Source organism: Hypanus sabinus, chromosome 1 (assembly GCF_030144855.1).
Source record: "Hypanus sabinus isolate sHypSab1 chromosome 1, sHypSab1.hap1, whole genome shotgun sequence".
In the NCBI taxonomy this organism is placed as follows: domain Eukaryota; kingdom Metazoa; phylum Chordata; class Chondrichthyes; order Myliobatiformes; family Dasyatidae; genus Hypanus; species Hypanus sabinus.
The window spans coordinates 125,210,420-125,231,070 of NC_082706.1; the positions used below are offsets into that span (position 1 = coordinate 125,210,420).

Genomic DNA, 20,651 nt, shown 5'->3' on the forward strand with positions numbered 1-20,651 from the left:
ATCCCAAAACCAGTGTCCCCTTAATGAACTCAGTCTTCAGTTTTCACTGCTCAGAAAAGCAGTCAACAATCAACGTTCTCTCCCTCCCACTGAACAGAAAATATAAACGCTTGAAAATATGCATCAACAGGCTCAAGGATGGCTTATATCCTGCTGTTATCAGGCTCTTTAATGGGCTTCCTCCATATTAAAGATGATTCTCTTGACCTCAAGATTTACTTTGTCATGGCCCCAGCAACTTATTGACTGCCTGAACAGCACTTTCTCCATAACTGTAACACTATTTTCTGCATTCTATTGCTTTTTCCTCATTCTACCTCAATGTGTTTATTTTGAAATTATCTGTATGGATGGCATCAAAACAAAAAAAAAATTCACTGCATCTGGATGCATGTGACAATATTAAACTAATGCCAATGTCAATACTTGTAATTAAAAATGTACAGCTTGGTCCAAGAACCAAGTGGTTGAGGGGAAATCACTGCTTGAACCTGGTGGTGAGGGACTTTAGGTTTCTGCACCTCCTGTTCAATGGTGGCTGCAAGAAGATGGCATGGCCTGGATGGTGGAGACCTTTGATGATAGATAACACACACAAAATTCAGCACATCAGGCAGCATCTATGGAAATGAATAAACAGCAGATGTTTCGAGCCAAGACCCTTTATCAGAACTGGAAAGGAAGGGAAAGATGCCAGAATAAGAAGCGATGAGGGGAAGAAGGACAAATCAGAAGGTGATTGGTGGAGCCAGGTGGGTGGGAGAAGGGGGGAAACCATAAGACCATAAAGCATATGAGCAGAAATAGGTCATTCAACCCATCGAATTCTCTCCACCATTCCTTCATGGCTGATTTATTATCCCTATCAAACCTATTCTCCTGTCTTCTCCCTGTAACCTTTGACACCCTGACTAATTAAGAAACTATCAGTCTCTGCTTTAATATATATTTAAGGACTTGGCCTCTGCAGCCACCTGTGGCAATGAATTCCACAGATTCACAATCCTCTGACAAAAGATATTCCTCCTTATCTCTGTTCTAAATGGACATCCCTCTAGTTTGAGCCTGTGCCCTCTAGTCATAGACTCATTCACCATCGGAATATTGTTCCTACACCCACTCTATCTAGACCTTTCAATATTCCACAGGTTTCAATGGGGTACCCCTCTTAATTCTTCTAAACTCCAGTGAGTACAGGCCCAGAGCCATCAAACACTTTTCATATGTTAACCCTTTCATTCAGGAATCATTCTCATGAACCTCCTCTCAACCCTCTCCAAAGTCAGCACATCTTTTCTGAATAATGGGCCCTGATTCGATGGGCCAAATGGCCTAATTCTATTCCTGTGTCTTAAGGTCTAAAACTGCTCACAATACTCCAAGGGCAGTCCGACCAATGTCTTATAAAGCCTCAGCATTACAGCCTTGTTTTTATATTCTAGTCCTTCTGAAATGAATATTAATTTTGCATTTGCCTTCCTTACCAATGACTTAACTGCAAGTTAATCATTCACATATAACATGAAAAGAAGCCGTTCCAACACTGACCCCTGTGGACCACCATTACTCTTGGCAACCAACCAGAAAAGGCCCATTTTATTCCCACTCTTTGCCTTCTGCCAGTCAACTAATCTTCTATCCATGCCAGAATATTTCTTGTAATACCCATGGCCTCTTATCTTGTTAAAAAGCCTCATGTGTGCCAGATTGTCATGTAAGAAATGACAGGAGGAAATGGTAAAAGACTGGAGAAGGAGGAGAGGCAGAGGATAACAAAGGAGAGTGAACCATGGGGAAAAGGGAAGGAGGAAAGGCACCAGGGAGGGGTGATAGGCAGGTGAGGAGAAGAGGTAAGATGCCAGAGAGGGGAATTGAAGAAGAGGGAAAGAGGAAGGGAAAAATGACTGGAAGTTAGAGATATTGATGTTCACACCATCAAGTTGAAGGCTACCTACCTGAGGTGTTTCTCCTCTGACCTGAGAGCTTCAGAAGAGGATGACATGGACTGACATGGGGATAGGAATTAAAATGGTTAGCCATTGGGAATTTCTGCTTTTTGCAGATGGAGTGAAGATGATGTGGAGCCCCAGTGCTGCTGACCACTCTGTCTGACACACAGTGTTGCAAGCGCACGTACTGTGGTCTACCAGTCAGGTAATCAATAATCCATGACACCAGGGAAGCATCCACCTGCATCACTGTCAGCTTCTCACCCAGCACAGCAGGGCGGATGGTGTTGAACGCACTGGAGAAGTCAAAAAACATGACCCTCACAGTGCTCACCGGCTTGTCCAGGTGGGCGTAGACATGGTTCAGCAGGTAGATGATGGCATCCTCAACTCCTATTCGGGACTGGTAGGGGAACTGGAAGGGGTCTAAGTGTGGCCTAACCATAGGCCGGAGCTGCTCCAGAACAAGTCTCTCCAGGGTCTTCATGATGTGGGAGGTCAATGCCACCGGTCTGTAGTCATTGGAGCCACTGGGGCACAGTGTCTTCGGTACAGGGACGAGGCAGGACTTCTTCCACAGCACAGGAACCCTCTGGAGACAGGCTCAGGTTGAAGACATGGTGAAGTACCCCACATAGCTGGGGGGGGCACAGGCTTTGAGCATCCTGGGGCTGACACCATCCGGGCCTCCAGCCTTGCTTGGGTGGAGACGTTTCAGCTGTCTTCTCACCTGTTCAGCTGTGAAGCCCACCATGGTGGTTTCAGGTGGGGGAGGGGTGTAGTCATGAGAGCAGGGTGGGGGGCTGTGAGGAGGGGTAGGAGGGGAGAGTGGAGTATGTGTTGGTTGGGGCTGACAACAGATGAATCATGTGGGGGATGGGCAGGGGCCACAGTGTCAAATCTGTTGAAGAACAGGTTAAGTTCGTTGGCCCTGTCCACACTGCCTTCAGCTCCTCTGTTGATAGTTTGCCAGAACCCAGTGATGGTCCTCATCCCACTCCAGCCCACTCTCATGTTGTTCTGCTGGAGGATCCACTCAAGCTTCCTCCTATACCTGTCTTTAGCCTCCCTGATCTTGGCTTTCAGGTCCCTCTGTATTGGCCTCAGCTCCTCCCTATTTCCATCTCTAAACGCCCTCTTTTTAGGGCTCATATAGATGCTTCTGATGATAGTAGGGGATGCACTTATGATATATTGGACTGAGTTCACTACTGTTTGCAGTTTCTTACATTCTTGCACATTAGAAACATAGAACATAGAAAACCTGCAGCCATTCAACCCAAAATGCTGTGCCAAACATGTACTTCTTTAGAAATTACCTAGGGTTACCCATAGCCCTCTATTTTTCTAAGCTTCATCTACCTGTCCAGGAGTCTATTAAAAGACCCAGTTGTCACCACAGTCACTGGCTGCCCATTTCACACAATCACCACTCTCTGTGTAAAATTTACCCCTGACATCCTGTCTGTACCTATTTCCAAGCACCTGAAAACTGTGCACCCTCATGTTAGCCATTTCAGCCCTTGGAAAAAGCCTCTGACTATCCATACAATCAATGCCTCTCATCATCTTATACATCTCTATCAGGTCACCTCTCATCCTCTGCGACCCCAAGGAGAAAAGGCCTAGGTCATGCATTACAAGCCCGATTGAATTTTTTGAGGATGTGACTAAACACATTGATGAAGCTAGAGCAGTAGATGTCATCTATATGGATTTCAGCAAGACATTTGATAAGGTACCCCATGCAAGGCTTATTAAGAAAGTAAGGAGGCATAGGTTCCGAGGGTACCTTGCTTTGTGGATCCAGAATTGGCTTGCCCACAGAAGACAAAGAGTGGTTTTAGACAGGTCATATTCTGCATGGAGGTCAGTGACCAGTGTTGTGCCTCAAGGATCTGTTCTGGGACCTCTTCTCTTTGTGATTTTTACAAATGACCTGGATGAGGAAGTGGAAGGATGGGTTAGTAAATTTGCTAATGATACAAATGTTGTGGATAGTGTGGAGGGCTGTCAGAGGTTACAGCAGAAATTCGAGAGAATGCAGAACTGGGCTGAGAAGTGGCAGGTGGAGATAAGTATGAGGTGGTTCATTTTGGTAGGCCAAATATGATGACAGAATATAGTATTTTAAGTACAATATAGTAAGACTCTTGGCAGTGTGGAGGATCAGAGAGATCTTGGGGTCCAACTCTATAGGACACTCAAAGCTGCTGTGCAGGTTGACTCTGTGGTTAAGAAAGCATACAGTGCATTGGCTGTCATCAACCGTGGGAATGAGTTTAAGAGCTGAGGGGTAATGTTACAGCTATAAAGGACCCTGGTCAGGTCCCACTTTGAGTATTGTGCTCAGTTCTAGTCACCTCACTACAGGAAGGATGTGGAAACTATAGAAAGGGCACAGAGGAGATTTACAAGGATGTTGCCTGAATTGGGGAGTGTGCCTTACGAGAATAGGTTGAGTGAACTCGGCCTTTTCTCCTTGGAGTGGCGCAGGATGAGAGTGACCTGATAGATGATGAGAGGCATTGATCATGTGGATAGTCAGAGGATTTTTCTCAGGGCTGAAATGGTTAATATGAGAGGGCACAGTTTTAAGGTGATTGGAAGTAGGTACAGAGGGGATATCAGGGGTAGGTGTTTTTTTACACAGAGTTGTAAATGCGTGGAATGGGCTGCTGGCAATGGTGATGGACATAGATACGATAGGGTCTTTTAAGAGATTCCTGGATAGGTACATGGAGCTTAGAAAAATTGAGGGCTATGGGTAAACTGAGATAATTTCTAAGTAAGTACATGTTTGGCACAGGATTGTGGGCCGAAGGGTTTGTGTTGTGCTCTATATTTCTGTTTTAATTTCCCTGCGTAACTCCTGTTAATGCTGCGAATCCTGTGAGAATTGCCAGTTCCAGATATCAGTTTCTCATTTATAGAAAAAGCTCAATTGATAATTTGTGAACAAGTTTGTTGTTTTCCATAATGAGAATATAATTTTCCAAAAAGGTTGGCCCTGGCAACATCATTGATTTTTTACCAATCTACCGAATTTCTGAAACTTTATGCAAAATATTCTGTGCTTTGATTCTATCTTAGTTTGGAGAGTGCAAAAGAGTAATTCTGCTTGGTACCAATTGGAATATTTACTAAAATAGAGTTTAATTGCGTTATTTTTTATCAGGTAAGGAATAAGTACATTGGTTGTGTAAAATCATCAGTCAGAGCTAGATTAAAAAAGGCGAGCAGAGAATTGTTGGAATTGCTCAAGGTGGTGGGGTAACTGCTTCATTCATTCCTCTTCTACAGTGTATAAGACATAGGAGCAGAATTAGACCATTTAGCCCATCAAGTCTGCTCCACCATTCAATCATGGCTAATCCTTTTTTCCCCCTCCTCAGTCCCAATCCCTGGCCTTCCCCCCGTAATCTTTGATGCCATGACCAATCAAGAACATATCAAACTCTGCCATAAATACGCCCAATGACCTGGCCTCCACAGTTGCCTGTGGTAATAAATTCCACAAATTCACCACCCTCTGGCTAAAGAAATTTCTCCGCATCTCTGTTTTAAATGGATGCCCCTCTATCCTGAGGCTGTGCCCTCTTGACCTAGACTCTCCCGCCATGGGAAACATCCTTTCCACATCTACTCTGTCTAGGCCTTTCTGTATTTGAAAGGTTTCAATGAGATCCCCCTTATCCCTCTCAATTCCAGCGAGTACAGACCCAGAGCTACCAAACGTTTCTCATATGATAACCCTTTCATGCCCAGAATCATCCCTGTGAACCTCCTCTGAACCCTCTCTAATGCCAGCACATCTTTTCTTAGATGAGGATCCCAGAAATGTTCACAATATTCAAGGTGAGGACTTACCAGTGCCTTACAAAGCCTCAGCATTACATCCATGCTCATTTTGAAATGAATGCTGCCATTGTTTTTGCCTTCCTCACCACTAACTCTACCTGCAAGTTAACCTTAAGAGTGTTCTGCACAAGGACTCCCACGTTCCTTTGTATCTCAGATTTTTGGATTTTCTCCTGTTTAGAAAATAGTCTGCACATTTATTTCTACTACCAAAGTGCATGGCCATGCATTTTCCAACGTTGTATTTCATTTTCCACTCTCTTGCCCATTCTCCTAATCTAAGTCCTTCCGCAGCCTCGTGCAGTGCCCTGTCAAAGGCCTTCTGAAAACCCAATATACACCGTCCACTACATCCCCTTTATAGATCCTGCTTATTATCTAGAACATAGAATAGTACAGCACATTACAGGCCCTTTGGCCCACAATGTTGTGCCGACCCTCAAACCCTGCCTCCCACATAACCCCCCACCTTAAATTCCTCCACATACCTGTCCAGTAGTCTCTTAAACTTCACTAGTATATCTGCCTCCACCACTGACTCAGGCAGTGCATTCCACGCACCAACCACTCTTTGAGTAAAAAAACTTTCCTCTAATATCCCCCTTGAACTTCCCTCCCCTTACCTTAAAGCCATGTCCTCTTGTACTGAGCAGTGGTGCCCTGGGGAAGAGGTGCTGGCTGTCCACTCTGTCTATTCCTCTTAATATCTTGTACACCTCCATCATGTCTCCTCTCATCCTCCTTCCCTCCAAAGAGTAAAGCCCTAGCTCCCTTAATCTCTGATCATAATCCATACTCTCTAAACCAGGCAGCATCCTGTTAAATCTCCTCTGTACCCTTTCCAATGCTTCCACATCCTTCCTATACTGAGGCGACCAGAACTGGACACAGTACTCCAAGTGTGGCCTAACTAGAGTTTTATAGAGCTGCATCATTACATCGTGTCTCTTAAACTCTATCTCTCTACTTATGAATGTTAACACCCCATAAGCTTCCTTAACTACCCTACCTACCTGTGAGGCAACTTTCAGGGATCTGTGGACATCAGGATCCCTCTGCTCCTCCACATTACCAAGTATCCCGCCATTTACTTTGCCTTGGAGTTTGTCCTTCCAAAGTGTACCACCTCACACTTCTCTGGTTTGAACTCCATCTGCCACTTTTCAGCCCACTTCTGCATCCTATCAATGTCTCTCTGCAATCTTCGACAATCCTTTACACTATCTACAACACCATCAACCTTTGTGTCGTCTGCAAACTTGCCAACCCACCCTTCTACCCCCACATCCAGTTCGTTAATAAAAATCACAAAAAGTAGAGGTCCCAGAACTGATCCTTGTGGGTGGGATACCACTGGTCACAACCTTCCAATCCGAATGTACTCCCTCCACCATGACCCTCTGCCTTCTGCAGGCAAGCCAATTCGGAATCCACCTGGCCAAACTTCCCTGGATCCCATGCCTTCTGACTTTCTGAATAAGCCTACCGTGTGGAACCTTGTCAAATGCCTCACTAAAATCCATGTAGATCACATCCACTGCACTACCCTCATCTAGATGCCTGGTCACCTCCTCAAAGAACTCTATCAGGCTTGTTAGGCACAATCTGACTTTCACAAAGCCATGCTGACTGTCCCTGATCAGACCATGATCCTCTAAATGCCCATAGATCCTATCTCTAAGAATCTTTTCCAACAGCTTTCCCACCACAGACGTAAGGCTCACTGGTCTATAATTACCCGGACTATCCCTGCTACCTTTTTTGAACAAGGGGACAACATTCGCCTCCCTCCAATCCTCCGGTATCATTCCCATGGACAACGAGGACATAATGATCCTAGCCAGAGGTTCAGCAATCTCTTCCCTCACCTCGTGGAGCAGCCTGGGGAATATTCCATCAGGTCCCTGGGACTTATCCATCCTAATGTATTTTAGCAACTCCAACACCTCCTCTCCCTTAATATCAACATGCTCCAGAACATCAACCTCACTCATATTGTTCTCACCGTCATCAAGTTCTCTCTCAGTGGTGAACACTGAAGTATTCATTGAGAACCTCGTTCAATTCCACAGCCTCCAGGCACATCTTCCCACTTTTATCTCTAATCGGTCCTACCTTCACTCCTGTCATCCTTTTGTTCTTTTTGTAGAATGCCTTGGGGTTTTCCTTTACGCTACTCGCCAAGGCCTTCTCATGCCCCCTTCTTGCTCTTCTCAGCCCCTTCTTAAGCTCGTTTCTTGCTACCCTATATTCCTCAATAGACCCATCTGATCCTTGCTTCCTAAACCTCATGTATGCTGCCTTCTTCCACCTGACTAGATTTTCCACTTCACTTGTCACCCATGATTCCTTCACCCTACCATTCTTTATCTTCCTCACTGGGACAAATTTATCCCTAACATCCTGCAAGAGATCCTTAAACATCGTCCACATGTCCATAGTACATTTCCCTGCAAAAACATTTTCCCAATTCACACCCGCAAGTGCTAGCCTTATAGCCTCATAATTTGCCCTTCCCCAATTAAAAATTTTCCTGTCCTCTCTGATTCTATCCTTTTCCATGATAATGCTAAAGGCCAGGGAGCAGTAATCACTGTCCCCCAGATGCTCACCCACTGACAGATCTGTGACCTGACCTGGATCGTTACCTAATACTAGATCTAGTATGGCATTCCCCCTAGTTGGCTTGTCAACATACTGTGACAGGAATCCATCCTGGACACACTTAACAAACTCTGCCCCATCTAAACCCTTGGAACTAATCAAGTGCCAATCAATATTAGGGAAGTTAAAGTCACCCATGATAACAACCCTGTTATTTTTGCACCTTTCCAAAATCTGCCTCCCAATCTGCTCCTCGGTATCTCTGCTGCTACCAGGGGGGCCTATAGAATACCCCCAGTAGAGTAACTGCTCCCTTCCTGTTCCTGACTTTCACCCATACTGACTCAAAAGAGGATCCTGCTACATTACCCACCCTTTCTGCAGCTGTAATAGTATCCCTGACCAGTATATATTGTTGATATTAATAACAATAATAAAAAGATTGAAAAAGAAAGAAAGTAATGCCACCCCTCCTCCCTTTTTCCCCCCTCTCTATCCCTTTTAAAGCATTGAAATCCAGGAATATTGAGAATCCATTCCTGCCCTGGTGCCAGCCAAGTCTCTGTAATGGCCACTACATCATACTTCCATGTATGTATCCAAGCTCTGTTCATCACCTTTGTTCCTGATGCTTCTTGCATTGAAATACACATACTTTAGCCCTTCTACTACCTTTACACCCTTTATTCTGCTTCTCTTTCCTCAAAGCCTCTCTATATGTTAGATCTGGCTTTACTCCATGCACTTCTTTCACTGCTCTATTGCTCTGGGTCCCATCCCCCTTGCAAATTAGTTTAAACCCTCCCAAACCATGCTAGCAAACCTACCTTCAAGGATATTGCTCCCCTTGATTTCAGGTGCAACCCATCCAATCTGTACAGGTCCCACCTTCCCCAGAAGAGATCCCAATGATCCAAAAACCTAAAACCCAGTCCCCTGAACCAACTCCTCAACCACGCATTCACCTGCCATCTCCTCCAATTCTTACCATCACTATCACATAGTACTGGCAGCAATCCTGAGAACGCCACCCTTGAGGTCCTGTTCTTCAGCCTTCTGCCTAGTTCCCAAAACTCACACTTCAGGACCTCATCCCTCTTCCTGCCTATGTCGTTGGTACCAACATGTATCACGACTTCTGGTTGCTTTCCCTCTCGTACCAGGATGTCATGCACCCGGTCAGAGACATCCCGGACCCTGGCACCCAGGAGGCAATAAACCATGCGGGTGTCCTTCTCACATCCACAAAATCTCCTGTCTTCTCCCCTGACTATAGAGCCTCCAATGACGACAGCTCTCCTCTTCTCCATCCCATCCTTCTGCACCACAGGGTCAGACTCAGTGCCAGAGGCCCTGCCACCATGGCTCACACCTGGTCGGTTGTCCTCATCAACAGCATCCAGGACGGTAAACTTGTTATTCAGGGGAATGGCTACAGGGGTGCTCTGCACTACCTGTCTACTCTCCTTTGCTTTCCCCCCTCGGACTGTCACCCAACATTTTGCTTCCAGCAGCCTAGGCGTGGCTACCTCCCTGTAGTTCTCATCTATGATTGCCTCATTCTCCCTTATGAGTTGAAGGTCATCCAGCTGCGGCTCCAGATTCCTCACACGATCTTCCAGATCACCCAGCCGCATGCACTTCTGGCAGATGTGACTCTGTGGGAGAGGGGAGTTCCCCCAAGACTGTCACATCTCACAGGAGAGGCACATCACCGTCTCAGGAGGCATTGTAAAGACTAACTGGGAACAAACTCGTCCTCCACCTCTTCTTGTCGAAACTTCTTGAGTCAAAGCCTCAAATCTCCACTCTTTCACTGGCCGCTCCGCTTGAGCTACCCCTGTATTTATTTGTTTGAGCTTTTCAAACTGTTTGGTCACCTGACCTCAATTGCCCAATCATCTGCTTTCTGCTGAGTCTGAGCTATTCAAATGTTGATTATCTAATCAACGCCTTTCTGCTGAGCTATTCAAATCTTGATTGACTTGATTGCACAGTCCAACTGCCAAAATCTCTCGAGTCAAAGCCTCAAATCTCCACTCCTTCACTGGCCCACTCACTCACTGGCCGCTTTCCACAGGAACTCCTCAAAGAATTTCATCAGGTCTGGCAGGCAAGATTTTCCTTTAAGGGAAACCATGCTGCCTTTTTCCTATCTTATCCTTTGTCAGCAGGTACTCCATAACCTCATCCTTAACAATTATCTTACCAGCCACTGAGATCAGGCTAACTGGTCTATAATTTCCTTTCTGCTGCCTTCTTCCTTTCTTAAAGAGTGGAGTGACATTTGCAATTTTCCAGTCCTCTGGCATCATGCCAGAGTCCAATGATTTTTGAAAGATCATTACTAATCCCTCCATAATCTCTACTGCTATCTCTTTCAGAACCCTAGGGTAGAGTTCATCTGGTCCAGGTGACTTTTGTATCTTTAGGTCTTTCAGCTTTTTGAGCACCTTTTCCCTTGTATTAATAACCACACTGACTTCTCTTCCCTCGCACCTTTCAACATCTGGCACACTGCTAGTATCTTCCACAGTGAAAACTAATGCAAAATACTGTACTCATTTAGTTCATCTGCCATCTCCTTGTCACTGTTATTATTTCTTTGGCCTCATTTTCTAACATGTTATAACCACTCTTATCTCTCTTTAATCTTTTACATACTTGAAAAAGCTTTTACAATCCACTTTGATCCCAAAGTAATTGGTGGTCACAAGCACAGATGTCCTAAAAGGGAATAATGTTGTAAACTAAAGGCCTGAGTCAAAGGGGAAAAAAGATAAAGTGATGCCAGAACAAGATTTTCATTTGTGTTTTACAGATATGGTGTTTTCAAGAAGCGATAGGAGGTTCTCAACATGTAGATGAAAGAAACAGCATGGAATGCAGTGAATTAAAAAAAAATGCCTAATTTGGAAATACTCTATAGTGAAATTACCATGGACCTTTTAAAATTACCATTGAATGGGTAAACGTTAAATGTCCTACAAGTAAGGTATAGAAGCCCAATGGCTGAGGCTTCTAAAATCTACACTGACAATATGCATTAAGTGTTGTACAAATTTTATTTCTGCATTATTCAGGCAGACATGATTAAGGAAAGTTACTCGTACAATGAACCCAGAAGTAATGTTCATACTGGTTGAGAGAATTAAAGGAACAGTGACCAGCCCAATGATCAATAGTTGGGCTGTAAAAGAGAACTACTTTTGTGCAAGGTGATGCACCACCAAATTACACACAATTACATACAAAAGGTGAATGAAATAAGATGGATATAGATAAGATATAACTAAATGCATGTTCCTCTCTCCTTATATAATAATGGGCACTATTCCATTGCTAGAAGTGTATCACTGTACAGCAGGATATATTCATGTGGTCTCCTGTAATTTTATAGCATGTATGTTTGCATGAATGGGTATATACGGTGGGACTGAAGAAATTGTCTGTGCAATTACCTCATTATGTGGAGCAGTTCAGATCTTCCACATTTACTGGAACACCCCAGATGAGTTGATAAAACTGGCTAAACATTAAGAAAAACATTAGAACATAGAAGGTAAAACAGTGTATGCCAACCAGTTCAATAGTTCCATTTAATACCAGAGAATGTATACAATATACAACCTGAAATTCTTACTCTCCCCAGACAAAACCCAAAGAATGAATGACAGAAAAACTTAAGAACCCCAAAGCCCCTACCCCACTCCCGTGCACAAGCAGCATCAACTCTCTCCCCACTTATTCTAACATAAAGCATCAGCATTCCCACCACCCATGCAAAATCAAAACTCCCAAAGAGAGATCATGGTTTACAGTCCATCAAAAACTGTTCACTCCAACATTTCAACATTCCACAGGCTCTCTCTCACTAACAAGGGAGAGACAGATATCGCTCCTTCCACAACAACAGGGGAGACAGAAGTCTCTATTGTGATGTTACAGTCTGAAGCTTTGCTTTTTTAATTTGAGTTCCCCGACTCCAGAATCAGCAAATCAATTACTGAGTGCAGAGCCCTCTGATAGCCACTCTTTTTGTCTTCGATGTTCCGGCTCTTTTAGTATGCAACACCAGTGAGAATTTGTTTCCCCATGGCTACACAGGCCCTGAAGGTGTCTGACTTCAGGCCAGACCTGGACATGCTGAAATGTGCCAATTGGCGAGCTCCAAAAACGGTAACGTGCCATTGCGCAGAACTACAATCTTTGAGTTCTGCTGTAGATCAAAGATCCCAATAGGACCCAGCAACCCTGAAAAGGAAAACAGAGACATTAGATAGTAATAATTTAACTGTTTCATTGATGAGCTGGGAGAAGTCATCCTCTGGCTCCACCTTCACTGGCTGATTTAAACTAATTACCTAATGAAAGTACAAATTAATTCCTTAAATAGTAGCAAATTAGGCCAAAATTCTTTTCTTGACACCATGACAAGGTAAGAAAGCCAATAAAAAAAAGAATTAATGCTGTAGCAATAGGAAATCTGATAAAAGATCTTTAACCTCATACATTAACTCAGTTTCCTTCCCCATACATGCTTCCTGATCTGACTCCAGCAAGCTTATATCTCTATTTCACATTTGCAGGACCAGTATTATCTCATCTTTGTATTATATAAAGGAGTCTGGAGCTTTGATTATTACTTAACTACTGGACCAAAAACTTAATGGAGATTGCTGTGTTCCTGAAAGGTGATAGTTAAATGCAAACCTGTGACCTTCCTCAGCTATATTTTTTGATTCTTTACACAAATGAGATGCACTCATGACACTAGTCAGTTTGCTAGCTTCACTTCTCACCTTGGTTACTGTCCACATGGAATTTGCATGTTATCTCCAGGACTGCATCGATTTCTATCAGATGATCTGATTTCCCATACCTCCTAAAAATTTAATTGAGTATTCTTAAGTTACCCCTTAGTATAGCTAATTTGTGAGAGAATTAAAGGGTAGTTAGGGAAAACGTGAGGAAGGATAAATTGCAGGGTAACAGAATAATAAGGAGAGAGGGTAATTTGGTGATACCAAGTGAATTAGTAAATTAAGTGAAATGAGCAAATCTTAAACTTAGTTGGAATACTTTATGGGAGTACACATAAAATAAAGTAACTATAAATCATAATTAATTCTGCTTTTGTATGATTTTTAATTAACATGTGGCCTTGCCTTGCCCACACAGCATGTGCCAATTATTACATTTTGCTCTTGAACTGAAAAGCCTGGTTGGTAAGCACTTCAAAGTCGAGCACATGACTGTGTCTGGAGTTGCGTTTAGGTATATACAGCAGTGCAAGCATTGGTGAGACCACACTTGGAGTATTGTATGTAGTTCTGATCACTATACTATAAAAGAGATGTGATTAGGTTACAAAGGTGCATAAAAGATTCACAAGGATATTGCCGGTATTGGAGAGCTTCAGTTATAAGGACATACAAGATAGGCTGAGATGGTTTTCCCTGGAGCGTAGGAGGCTGGAGGGTGACATTATAGGGATAGAAAAATCATGAGGGACTGAGATAAGGCGCAGGGGAGGCAAGTCTTAAAAAAAAAATGAGAGTGGAGATTTTAGAGAGTAGAAACATTTAAAAGGGACTCAAGAGAGAAACTTTTCAAACAGAGATTAGTAGTTGTATGGAATAAGCTGCCAGAAGAAGTGGTAGAAGCAGGAACTATTACAATACTTAAAAGATATTTGGGCAGGTACATGGATAGAAAAGGTTTAGAGGTATATAGTTGGCATGGATAAGTCAGACTGAAGGGCTACTTTCCATGCTGTAAAACTCTATGATTCTAATTGTCTGCTTTGAAGGATGTTAGTTAGCCAGATGGATGTTTAAAACAATTACTGTCACTGTTGCTAATATTAGCTTTAAAATATTTAATTACCATAATGGGATTTGAATATGTTTCAATGTTGATAAACTTAACTTCTGATTACAGTATGCTGCCATTCCCTAAAAGATGCCTTTGCCTTTTATCAATGAAAATAACAGGAAAAATCAGAGCACTTATACTCTGTGGATGTAAGCCTATGACAAAAATAAGCTTGAACTAGAAAGTAGAACCTACAACAGGACAGCAAAGTTCGGCCGTTTTAGCCCATGATGTCTGTACCAACCATGATGCTGATTTAAACTTACCCACACTGATTGGACATGGGTCTACTTCCCTGCCTCTCCGGCCTGTTCATATACCTACCCAAATGCTTCTTAAATGTTGTCATATCTGCTTCCAGCACCTTCCCTGGCAGCACATTTCAAGCACTTATCATTCTCTGTTTAAAACAATAAATGGCCCACTAATTTCAATTAAACTTTCCCTCTCACCTTAAATCTATGCCTTGTAGTATTTGAAATTTCCATCCTGGAGAAAAAGGTTCTGACCATCTACCCTATCTATAACTCCCATAATTTTATATATTCCCATCAGGTCAGCATCTCATGATTCCAGGGAAAACAATTTTAAGCTTGTGCAACTCCTCCTTGTAGTGAATACACCCTTTCAATCATCAGGCTCTTGAATGAGTGGGGATAACTTCATTCAACTTCACTTACCCCATCACTGAACTGTTCCCACAACCTATGGACTCACTTTCAAGTACAGTACTCTTCATCTCATGTTCTCAATATTTTTTTTCTCTATTGTATTTGCACAGTTGGTTGTCTTTTGCACATTAGTTGTTGGTCTGCCCTATTGTGTGCAGTCTCTCATTGATTCTGTTATGGTTCTTGGACTTACTGAGTATAACCCACTAGGAAACAAATCTCAGGGTTGTATAAATTTATTTAGAATACACTTTAATCTGGGCAAAATCCTGGTAAAAGCCATCGTATCCTTTCTGTAAGAAGGCACCCAAAACTGCAAACAATACTCAAAATGTGGCCAAGCTTAAGTTTATATGGTTGCAACATCTCAACTTTTAAACTCACAGCCCTAACCAATGAACACAACTATGCAATATGCTTTTATTCAATTACTATGCAAATACTCGATGTGCTTGTGTTTCCACTTTCAGAGAGCTATGGACTTGTACTATATTGAGTATAGGAGTAAAGAGGTCCTTCTGCAGCTGTACAGGGCCCTGGTGAGACCCCACCTGGAGTATTGTGTGCAGTTTTGGTCTCCAAATTTGAGGAAGGACATTCTTGCTATTGAGGGAGTGAAGCGTAGGTTCACAAGATTAATTCCCGGAATGGCGGGACTGTCATATGTTGAAAGATTGGAGTGACTGGGCTTGTACACACTGGAATTTAGAAGGATGAGAGGGGATCTGATTGAAATATATAAGATTATTAAGGGATTGGACACACTGGAGGCAGGAAGCATGGTCCCACTGATGGGTGAGTCCAGAACTAGAGGCCACAGTTTAAGAATAAAGGGTAGGCCATTTAGAACAGAGATGCAGAAAAACTTTTTCACCCAGAGAGTTGTGGATATGTGGAATGTTCTGCCCCAGAAGGCAGTGGAGGCCAAGTCTCTGGATGCATTCAAGAGAAAGTTAATAGAGCTCTTATAGATAGCGGGGTCAAGGGATATAGGGAGAGGGCAGGAACGGGGTACCTGATTAGGTATGATCAGCCATGATCACAGTGAATGGCAGTGCTGGCTAGAAGGGCTAAATGGCCTACTCCTGCACCTATTGTCTATTGTCCTTTGTGCTTCAGTGTTCCTCAGGGCCCTAACATTTACTATATACTTTCCTCTTATGTTTAACCTCCCTGACTGCAACACTTCATACTTATCCAGATTAAACTCCATTTGAAATTTCTCCACCCATATTTCTAACTGATCTACATTCTGCTCAAACCTTTTTCACCCGTGTCCACTTTCTACAACCCTGCCAATGTTTGTGTTATCTGCAAATTACTAATCATCCCACCTACATTTTTGTCCAAAATATACATATACACATATATTACTAACAACAGAGGTCCCCAGCACTGGTCACAGACCACAAGTCAAATTAATACCCTCAGCTACTTCCCTCTTCTTTCTATGGTCAAGCAAATTTTTAATCCATCACTGAAAATATACCCATACCAAGTCATTTTGTGCTTGTTTACAATTATGTTGTCTACAGAAGCTACAATCGTGATTCATTATAGGTCAATTTTTAAATTCCTATAGTTGTGTTCAGATCTTTGCATGGGTTTGATTTAGCTCTATAGTTGTATGCTTCCCTAATCTTTTAACTGTATCCCAGCTTGCATCAATCTAAATCTTCCTCATCCGACCCCCTGTCCATCCTGCTTTCTGTCTCCAATAAAGGTGTTACCTTTAGTTATGTCTTTTCACTTCTCACCCCCATTATGTTACTCCTTAAAATCTAAATCTACCACTGGATCTACCACGTCTGTGCCATTTGTTAAATCTGTCTCATGATGTTCTCATAAAGTGCTATCCAGTAGTTTACACTGTAAAATACACTGCAAGGGTAATGTTGACACCACTGCACTTTGGCACATGATGTATCAGCAGGAGGCAATGCACTGGAGAAAGAGATGATCACAAAAATTAAGTCATAGTGGAGAGTCATTTTATTGACATACAGAACAAAGCAGACCTTCTGACCCTTCAAGCTGAGCCGCCGAGCAGTCACCCAGTTTTATCCTAGCCTAATCACAGGATAATTTACAATGACCAATTAACCTACCAACCAATCATAATTCCTAAATGAATGATGAGTCTTCAAAAGATATTTTGCCAGCAGATATCGACGCAAGAGAAATAGGATTACATTATAATGTTTAAATAATTAAAAAAATAATTTAAAAAATAATTTTAAAAAATAATTTAAAAATAATTAAAAAAAAACTTCTTGTAAGCAGATTGGCTGCCAGCCTCTTGTCCCTTAAAAAAACAGTATTTACAGGATGAGTGCATCCCAGTATTTACTAGACCTAGAGGTAGTGATGGTGAACTATCATTTTAAACAAAAAACAAATTGCTGGAAGAACTCAGTGGATTAGGCAGCATCTGTGGAGTCATAGGGTCATAGAGCAACACAGCATGGATACAGATCTTTTGGCATAACCAGTCCATGCCAAACACATAATCTATCCAGTTAGCCTCAATTTCCTACATTCAGCCCATATCCCTCTAATCTTCATCCTGACATTTAGTCCATTTTAGTTCTTCTTAAATGATGTGACCACACCTTCAACTACTTCCCGTTTTTTTATTTTAGTGAAGATACAACGTGGAATAGGCCCTACCAGCCCTTCGGACCGTGCCACCCAGCAACCCCCGACAATTTACAATGACCAATTAACCTATCAACCAGTACACGTTTGGACTGTGGGAGGAAACCAGAGCACCCAGAGGAACCCTACGCAGTCATGGTGAGAACGTACAAACTCATTACAGACGGGAATTGAACCCAGGTCACTGGTACTGTAAAGTGTTGAGCTAACTACTACGCTACACCGTACCACCGCTTGGCAGTAGGCAAGATGCAATGGGTTGAGGTTGTCTGGGAGCCTGGGGTTAACATATACTGTGACTACATGGCTAGCACTTCATGGCGACAGATGTCACAGCCACCAGGTGGTAGTCATTAAGGTACATTTTTAGGTACTGGGATGATAGTGGTCTTCTTAAAGCAGCTGGGAAAGGGAGAGGCTATGCAGAATGGACCAAGCACTGCTAATTTTTGGAAGGTACTACCTCCATTTACAATTGCACAACTATTCAATACAAATATTGGCAAAATAATTATCATATATACTCTGTAGAAGTAAACATTTTTTTCAAAATGCTGAAGGAGATGGCAACAATTGTTGAATTCCTTTAAAAAGCAAAACTTTCCAATGTACTTCTCAGAGGGTCACGACATAACCAAGAGCAACCTAGTTGAAAACCTTAAAATTGCACTGAGGTAAAAACATACACTGAAAGAGGAAGTGGAGGTAGTGAGGAAGGGAGAAGAGACAATCGGAGGAGCGAGGTTTGTGTGGGTGGCACATGCAGAGGGTAAAAGCAAAAGAATGGGGAAATAAGAATGGGAGCAGAGGATGGGGAGAGGGGGGTTGCCAACTAGATAAGAGTAAAGAAAAAAGATGACAACCAACTGGAGAATGAGAGGATGCTGCTGGTGGAGAGGGAAAGAGGTGCAGGAGAAGACCAAAGTGGTTAAATGAAAAAGTATTAGAAGGAAAAAACAGGGAAAGGAAGTAAGGCAGGGGGATGGAGGAAATGATGTTGAAGATATGGAGAAATGTGGTAAAAAGTGACAGGATCAGGAGTTGGGGACCAAGGCCTGACAAGAAGTAAATTTATATAGGTTGGCACAATATCATGGGCCAAGGGGCCTATACCATTCTAAGCTTTATAAGTTGAAATGGATGACCAGTAGAGGACCGAGAGATTTGATGTGGGAAGAAGGGGAAAAACAGAAACGAAAGAGCTGGTTAAGGGAATACTGGAAGCAGGGTACGCAGAATATCTTAAAGAGATAAAACAAATATAGTTTGGGACATGTCTATTCCCCAATTATTATTCAGTCCTTAAGTCTAGTGTTGACTCTTCCCCCCTTCGTGACACAGAAGTAGATTGCCAGGCCTTACTTCCGCACAGGTTGGGGTCTGGCTGGGTTTGAACTGAAAACCATCTGCCTTGAAGTCCAGTGCCGACGCCACTACACCACCAGTCGGGCCCTATTCCCAATACTGTGGCTTAAAGGGGGGGGGGGGGGGGGAAGGAGGGTATATAAACACTTAAAATTCCATAGTCTAGATGGCTAGCAGTTTAATGCTAAGGGAAAAAAAGAAATGTCTAAGGTAAACACGATAAACCGACAGACGCAATTCCAAGTTCTTTTTGACATTGTGAGGTGTGTCAATAAGGAAAGAGGTTGGTGAGGAAATAGGGGAGAAAGAAAGACCTGGGCTGGAAGAATCGAAGGAAGGGGTCCCAACATGAGATCCACGGACTGTTCGCTTAATAGTAGGGATTCGTGGCATTTAAAAAAATAATTTGGGAACACCTGATCGTATCGAGGATAAGGAGAGGAGAACACGCCTGCGTCCCACCAAAGCTCCGAGGCTGCCGCTCGTCACCGGAAGTTGTCGTTAACGGCTGATTCTTCTCTTTAAAAGTCCTCCCCCAGCGCTGCCTGCGCCAGTAAACCGAGAGTGCGCCGTTAAGCTCGGTACTGAGCGCGGCCACCACAGCGATCCGCCACTCAGACAGCCGAGCCGGCCCGGCCCGACCCGACCCAGCAGCGAACTGACGACCGTCGGAGGCCACCCCGCTGCTTTACCTGACCGTCCGCGTGGAGAGGTGGGAGATCCGCAAGGTGGTAAAGGAGACGAGACGGGTGGGGAAGGGAAGGGAAGATAGGGTGACCGTGACTATCGGATGCTCGAGCGGAAGGCTGCAGGTGGGAGGATGGGTTAGATCACAGCGGCATTGGGGGGGGGGTTCAGATCAGAGAGCGGCATTGGGGGGGGGTTCAGATCAGAGAGCGGCACTGGGGGGGGGGTTCAGATCAGAGGGCGGCACTGGGGGGGGGTTCAGATCAGAGAGCGGCATTGGGGGGGGGTTCAGATCAGAGGGCGGCACTGGGGGGGGGGTTCAGATCAGAGAGCGGCACTGGGGGGGGTTCAGATCAGAGGGCGGCACTGGGGGGGGTTCAGATCAGAGAGCGGCATTGGGGGGGGGTTCAGATCAGAGGGCGGCACTGGGGGGGGGTTCAGATCAGAGAGCGGCACTGGGGGGGGGTTCAGATCAGAGAGCGGCACTGGGGGGGGGTTCAGATCAGAGAGCGGCACTGGGGGGGGTTCAGATCAGAGAGCGGCACTGGGGGGGGGTTCAGATCAGAGAGCGGCACTGGGGGGGGGTCAGATCAGAGAGCGGCATTGGTGGGGGTTCAGATCAGAGAGCGGCATTGGGGGGGGTCAGATCAGAGAGCGGCATTGGGGGGGGGTCAGATCAGAGGGCGGCATTGGGGGGGGTCAGATCAGAGGGCGGCACTGGGGGGGGTTCAGATCAGAGAGCGGCATTGGTGGGGGTTCAGATCAGAGAGCGGCATTGGGGGGGGTTCAGATCAGAGGGTGGCATGGGGGGGTTCAGATCAGAGGGCGGCTGGGGGGGGTTCAGATCAGAGAGCGGCACTGGGGGGGGTTCAGATCAGAGAGCGGCACTGGGGGGGGTTCAGATCAGAGAGCGGCACTGGGGGGGGTTCAGATCAGAGGGTGGCACTGGGGGGGTTCAGATCAGAGGGTGGCATGGGGG

The 20,651-nt window shown here is 44.2% G+C and overlaps 1 protein-coding gene and 1 long non-coding RNA gene across 3 annotated transcripts in view; one reads left to right on the plus strand and one right to left on the minus strand.

The window, feature by feature from the left end:
* Positions 1 to 19,536, minus strand: part of LOC132397218 (uncharacterized) — a 73,610-nt gene extending 54,074 nt beyond the window's left edge. The window contains exons 1-3 of the long non-coding RNA XR_009513309.1: positions 19,402 to 19,536; positions 11,876 to 12,668; positions 3,742 to 3,888 (exon numbers count right to left, since the gene is read on the minus strand). This is a non-coding gene — a long non-coding RNA (uncharacterized LOC132397218). The remainder of the gene's footprint in view (positions 1 to 3,741; positions 3,889 to 11,875; positions 12,669 to 19,401) is intronic.
* The window catches only part of LOC132397207 (solute carrier family 45 member 4-like), a 66,696-nt gene continuing 65,503 nt past the window's right edge, over positions 19,459 to 20,651 (plus strand). Inside the window, exon 1 of one of the 2 annotated variants that reach the window (XM_059975662.1) lies at positions 19,459 to 19,713. The gene's annotated coding sequence lies outside the window, so the exon portion shown is untranslated. The remainder of the gene's footprint in view (positions 19,714 to 20,651) is intronic. The other variant, XM_059975656.1, reaches the window with a different exon arrangement.